Below are 7,585 nucleotides of genomic sequence, written 5' to 3'. Positions count from 1 at the left end.
CCTATAATCCTAGCACTTTGGGAGGCCGAGGCAGGGAGATCACTTGAAGTCAGGAGTTTGAAACCAGCCTGGCCAGCATGGTGAAACCCTGTCTCTACTAAAAATACAAAAAATTAGCCAGGCATGGTGGCACATGCCTGTAATCCCAGATAGTTGGGAGGCTGAGGCAGGAGAATCACTTGAACCCGGGAAGTGGAGGTTGCAGTGAGCGGAGATCACGCTGCTGCACTCCAGCCTGGGCGACAGAGCAAGACTGCCTCAAAAAAAAACAAAAGATTCCACGGGTACAAATTTATAGTTATATGAGAGGAATAATTTCTGGTGTTCCATCACACAGTAGGATGACTATGGATAACAATATTGTTTTGTATATTTCAGAATAGCTAGAAGGGAGGATTTTGAATGTGCTCAACGTAAAGAATTGATAAATATGAGGTGACAGATATGCTAAATACCCTGGTTTAAATATTACACAATGTATACTTATATCAAAATATACATTGTACCCCATACACTGTACCCCATAAATATGTGCAGTTATATGTCAATTAAAAACATTTTTAAATAAAAATCATTTTAAAGATACTAAAATATGTTTTAAGGCTATCTTCCTTCTCACTTCTGTTTGACTGCAGATACTAACTTCATCCATTATGATTGGTCTCACCTTTGCTTACCTTTGAGCAAAATTGACCCACTCAGGGGGTGTTTTAAGCAACTCCTGTCCATTTTACAGAATGTCTATTTCTTTGGGAAAGAATTCCTTGAAATTTTCATATAAATAAATATCATCTTTAATATTTTTAAAGAGCTTTATTAACAAAAGTGTGCATTCTTTCAAGACCTCTATATCTACTACTTAAAGTAATGTCTATTTGTCTTTGCAAATAACTCAACACAAATTCTGACTTTTGTCTAAGAATATCCTAACAGATCAGGATGTCCATGTCAGTGTGATGAGTCACTAGTGACTTTTCTTCCTTCTTTGGCATGATAACCACCCTGTGATCAGGGAGCTGTTTTTTGTACATAACTGTCCAAGCTTGCTTTCTTATTAGCAAGACTCTGCCTGTGGCTAATACAAAAATGTTTTTCCCTGGGTGAAATTAAATGAGACTCCATCTGTGGCCTCACTAGTACCCAAACCTCAATTTCTCTTCCACCAATATCACCTCCACAGAACATGTGCATAAATGAATAAGTACTGTATCTGGTGAGGCTGGCAAGTCCTCTTTAGAAAAACAAGGGAATTACTTTACAAATCTGAGTTATGACATGTGAGTTAGAATTTTGCCTGGTATGAGAATATCCAGTTTTAAATTGCTTGTCCCTCACTAGCCAGGCAATTTTGAAGAAAACTGCCAATTTGCTTTATTTCATATGTACTTAATTTTTTGATTCTCAAACAGGAAAAACGTGAAACAGAAAACCTCACATGTAACCAAGCTGAAACAAGAAAGACAATTACTTTTCCCTAATGAAATGTTCTATTTCCTTACTTTGCTGTTTCATTAATTTCCCAACTTCATTTTATGCTGATCTAGATTTTAGTAGATTTCCCTGAACACAACTTGAGCAAAAGACGTTTGAATTAATTCAAAAAATAAAATTATGTATCTGTGGTGTTTGAGATATTTTTCATGAGCTGGGTAATGGTAAAAGGCAATATCCACGTTTCTCTGCCACAGGACTTGTCATTTTACAGCTGAGGTGGTGTGGGCAGATCAAAATAGGCAAAAGAATAAGAATTAAATATAGTTATAATTATGACAAATAAAAAGACAGAATGACTGAGGGGCACATAACTTTTCAGAAGCCCTCTCTGAAGAGGTGAGATGTGAGCTGAGAACTTACAAAAAAGATGAAGCAACACATGTGGATATTTGGAGGGAGGTTCAGCCCCCAAAGTCAACATCAAGCACAAATGCCCAAGAAAAGAACAAGTTTGGTGTGTTCCAAGATTGGAAGGAAGTCATTGTGATGGGAGCATAATGAACAAAGGAAGAGTGGTAGGAAATGAGGAGGATTGATTACGCAGGGGTTGAATTAACTAGGCAAATACAAGGAAAGTTCCATTTTATTTTTAGCAGGAAGTCACCGGTGGAATTTCAGCTGAGAAGCAATGTGATCCAATATATACTTTTAAGAAATGACTTTGGTTGCTGAGTGTAGAATATATCTTGAGCTAGGTTATGAAGGAATGGGTGATAGGGTAGGAGGGAGTGAAACCAGGGAACCAGTTAAACTACCGATATTTCTGACTTCAAGTCTTCACATATAGAAAAATAAGACAGCATCCATACTCCATGTTCACTGACTTTTCTTCTTGGCCTTTGATCTGGGTTCATAGTTTGTGTTCCCCATATGTCATGAAGTCCCTTACATTTGCTGCATTTGTTCAGAGCTCATCCTCTCAACCCTTGTGCAGAAGAATTTGCAGAATTTTCCTCTGATAAAGGCACGGAGCAGTTACCTGGAATTACCAGACTCCTTTGTCCAGAGGGATGACAGTATTCAAAGAAGCTATGCACTGTTTTCCAGAACTTGCTAAATATTATCTGTAAGTCAGTAGTTTTAGATAATAGGAAGACATAATTTATTTTTACCTCTTTCTGGCTTAGTCATTTTAAGTTCTTAAATTGTAATTGATGAGAAAACCAACTTCATGGACATGGAAATTCCTTCAGGCTGTGAAAGAGCAAAAAAGCCAGAAAAAATCTGATTTTTTTAATTGAAATTATTGGATACTGGCAGCTGGGTAGCATTAAGAGGATTAGAAACATGCCTGGTCTTCTATTTAGTTTTCTGTCCTTACCATACATGTCCAGTCTAATTTCTGGAACATTACTTTTGTTGTCAGTTATTAATCTTTCTGAGGTGGAACAGTTTGTGGTTTTGGTTCAGTCAATAACTTCTTTGATATTAAAATCCTCTCTAAAATGCAGTGACTCATGTGTGTTTTTTAATTTTATTTCTGGCTGGGTATTGCAAGCTTCCACTTTGGTAAAGCTGTGGTAGGGACCAAATCCATGCTGTTTATGAAAACAAAAAAATCTCTGGTTTTAGTAGATAGAGGAAGGCGTTTCCCATTGCTGGGAGGTGTTGGGTGATATTTACATTTCTTTTCTTCAAAAATCTCATCATTGTGTTTTCTGTGCTTTCAAGGGATAGGTTTAACAACAGAAATGAGACAGTGGTTTAGACTGAAAAGAATCGTAAGTAGGAAGAATATTACCATGTTTTCTAACAGACACTTTCTCTGCATCAAAGCTTGAGTCTACCAAATTATTGAAAGGAGCATTTGCAACACCAAGCCTCAATAAAGAATAGAGAGAAAAAAAAAACAAAAACTCAGGGCAATGTTACCAGTGGAGGGCGTCCAAGTTCCTGGCGGCTTGAACAAAGAATTGGAAAAAACGCACAAAGCAAAGAAAGAATGACGCAGCAAAAGCAGAGATTTATTGAAAATGAAAGTACACTCCACAGGGTGGGAGCGGACCTGAGAGTATGGGCTCAAGAGCCTCATTACAGAATTTTCTGGGGTTTAAATATCCTCTAGAAGTTTCCATTGGTTACTTGGTATGCGCCCTATGTAAATGAAGAGGCTGAAGTAAAGTTACAAAGTCATTTACTCGGTTTGCGTCCTCTGTAAATGGAGAGGATATTTGCTGTCATAGCTGAAGTGTTTCCATTTGATTTAGTTCTGGGAAGTCAACATGAATCGGCCTTATGTTTCCTGCCTCCAGACCCTATTCTCCTGCCTTAGTATCTTTTTGAAAGATTTTGTGAATTTTGTTAACTACTACAATTAGGTGGACAAATACCACTACAAAGAAACTTTTTAAAGTGTGTAAAGATTTGCTTGGATCTCTGTCATAGTAGCCTTCTTCCTTTCTTAAGGCAGCTCCCTTATTCTTGAGTCCAGATAGCCAAGCACTCACTTATCTTCTCTAGGAGCTACTATCCTTGCTTTCAATTTAGCCACAGGTAATTTGATATATGTCAGTTTATGTATTAGATGCAAACTATGAATGTTTAATCCTAAGCAGCCAATATCATCTTTGTGCTTACAAGTTTCTTGACCAAATCTTAGGTCTAGAACAATGCAATCTATGGCTTCTATGGCTGAAGATGTAGAATTTAATGCAAACATTGTAATGCGACAATTGTTGACTACGTGGGAAATTTTTTCCCATGTTCCAAACTAATTAATGCAATGAAAAATTCTAGATGCTGACTGTGGACTCTGGATCAATTTGCTTCTATCAATCAGTACCTCTAATTCAGTCCATGTTCAAATGACCTTAAGAAAAGAATTATCAGTGCCTATATCTTGTCAAATGCAGGGGTTTTTTGTAATGAGCCGGGATAGGCTAGGCCTGTCCTGCAGTAACAAACAACCCTAAAATGTTAATGTCATCAAACAAGAAGAGCTTCTTTCTTGTTCAGGCTATATGTTATTGAAAGCAGGCAAGGGGTGTCTTGCTCATTATACACAATATGGGATTCAGGCTGAATGACGAGCCACTATTTCCAGCAGTGCCACTTCCTGAGTCCATGGAAAAAGAGCTTCAGGGAGCAATTAAAATGTTCTAGCCTAGATATGACATATTCGGAGCTCATTGGCCAAAAGTAGTCACATAGCCTCAAGGGGCAGGGGGAGGGGGCTATGTAGATTGCATGCCAATTGCAGGAAGTACAATTCTACATATGTCCTAGAGGAGGGAGAACCAGAAATACTTTGATGAACACCTTATTGATTGCCACAGCACTTCACTACTGGCCTGCCTGAAGGCTTTCTGTGGACTGCTTCATTGAGTTCCAAATACCTGATTCCTTTCTAGCAACTTAGCCTAAGGAATCAGTCCTTCCTGGAAGACTAGCAGACAAAGGTTGCTGATTCAAGGAAGGAGAAGGTAGCACATCACGTTGGCTTTTTTACCTGAAATTCTGATTAGTTAGGACATATAGGCTGGTATTGGTATCAGTCTCCTTCCTGACACTTGCACGATAGCAGCTCCATGAACTGACCTGCCAGCATATATCCTAATGCTGGTAGAGACAGCACTTTGGTGTCCTATGTCTCTGAGATTCCCCACAGGGAAACTGAGTGTTCCTGGTACTTTCCTGGCATCCTGGAACTTCTGCTTCTCTGTGAAATACTTCCACATTAGGAAATAAAACACCATTAATAATCACTCATTTGGAAGGTGAAGCAGCTAGAAAACATTTTCTGAGTTGTGCCCTAGTTTTGCTCAAGGAGATTCTATTGATCCATTCCCAGATATTCTGTTAGGTTCCTCAGTTTTCACCTCAAAAAATGTAAACCTTAATCCCAACTTCACTGTCTAGTGGGTAGATATGTATAAATTGCTGTGGTCCAGACATTCACCAGAGATAGAAGCTTGCATTATTTGCTACCTAAACTGATTAGGAACTCGGCGAAGCCTTTTTCTTTCTGCCTTCATTTGTTTTAAAAGCCTTTTGAGGTGTAATTTACATTCTATAAACTAAGCGTATTTAAAATGTACAATTTTATGTGATTTGACTTATATAAACACCAGTGAGATCATCAACACAATCACAGAATGAACACATCCATCATTCTCAAAAGTTTCCTGGTGCCCCTTTTTTTATTCCTTTCTCTAGTCCTCATCTTCACCTGTCCCCAAGTAATGCATGATGTGCTTTCTGTCACTATAGATTAATGTTCATTTTCTAGAATTTTATATAAAGAGAATCACAGTGTATGAACTTTCTTGTGTGGCTTCTTTCACTCAGCATAACTATTTTGAGGTTTATCCATGTTGTTACACATACCAGGGATCAACTTATTTTTACTGCTGAGTAGTAATCCATTGAATAAATATATCACAATGTGTTTATCCATTTACTTGTTAATAGACATGTATGTTGTTTCCAGTTTTTTAATACTACAAATGAATCTGCTATGGACATTTGTTTACTGGTCTTTGCATGGACATATGCTTTCATTTTCCTGAACAAATACCTACAAGTAAAATGACTAGGTCATTTGGTGGAAGTATATTTTTTAAAACTGCCAAGCTGTTTTCCAAAGTGCCGTATCATATCATATTCTCAAAAGCACTGTGTGAAAGTTCCGGTTTCTATAATTTATCTTCCAACACTTGACATTGCCAATCTTTTCCATTTGATAACATTACAATACATGTGCAGTCATATTTCCATCTGGTTGTGATTCGCATTTCTCTAATGACTAATGAGGTCATCTTTTCATATGCTTATTTGCCACTCAGATATCACTTTTGGTCAAGTATCTGTTCAAATCTTTTGCCCATTCCCTTTAATTTTTTTCTTTTCTTATTGAGACTCTATTTTTTGTTTAAAATTTTTAAATTTTGGGACAATAACAAACTTATACAACACTTTGTAGAAGTATACAAAGACACAGTTGTCCTCACCCATTGAAGAGTAGTCAACCTGATGCTGCATCACCTCTTAATACATTAATGTGTATTTCCTACAGAAGAGATTATCACACATAACCACAGCACATCCATCAAATCCAGGAAATTAACATTTGTACATTATTACCATGTACTGTTCAGAACTTACCCAAGTAAGTTTGGCCAATTATTCCAATAATGTCTCATAAAGCATAAAAATTCAGTTCCGAATCACGTATAGCCAGGTATTATGTAATAGCCATGTATTTTTAGTTTCCTTAAATCTACAACATTTCTTCATTCTTTTTCAGCCTTTTAGGACTTTAAAACTTCTAAAGAAACAAGATCAATCACTTTGTAGAATGTCCTTCAGTTTAGGTTTCAATCCTGGTTACATCTTTTTGACAAGAATATCACAGAAATAATGCTGAACTTTCATGTTTGTACATTATTGTTTTTTTCAAAACACCTTTATTGAGGTATAATTGACAAACAATAAACTGCTCATACTTAAAGCATTCAGTAAGCTTTAACCTATGTATACATTGTTACCAAAATCAAGATAATAAACATACCCTTAACTTTCCCAAAATGATCCTGGAGCCCTCTGTTATACCTCTGCTTCAGGCCTTCTCTCCCAATCCCAGATAACAAATGATCTGTTCTCTGTCACTGTATATTTGTTTGCATTTTCTATATAAATGAAATTATACAGTATGCACTATTCTTTATCTGAATTCTTTCACTTGACTTACTTATTTTGAGATTCATTCATGTTGTAACATGTGTCAACATTTATTCCTCTTTATAAGAGAATATTCTATTGCATGGTATACCACAGTTGTTGGCACCTGTTGATGGACATTTGGGTGGTTTCCACATTTTTACTATTAAAATAAAGCTGCTATGAACATTCATGCATAAGACTTTGTGTGGACATATGCTTTTATTTTTCCTGGGAAAATACCTTGGCATGGAATAGATGAATCATATGGTAAGTGTATGTTTTACATTTTAAGAAATTGCCAAATATTTTTCCAAAGTAGTTGTGCAATTTTACATCCACCAACTGGGTGAGAGATCCAGTTTCTCCACTTCTTCACCAGCACTTGGGAGGGTCAGACTTTTAAATTTTAGCCATTCTAAAAGGTGAGCAG

This window comes from Nomascus leucogenys, chromosome 12 (genome assembly GCF_006542625.1).
Source record: "Nomascus leucogenys isolate Asia chromosome 12, Asia_NLE_v1, whole genome shotgun sequence".
NCBI classification, from domain to species: Eukaryota; Metazoa; Chordata; class Mammalia; order Primates; family Hylobatidae; genus Nomascus; species Nomascus leucogenys.
Note: the sequence above shows the minus strand (reverse complement) of the source record.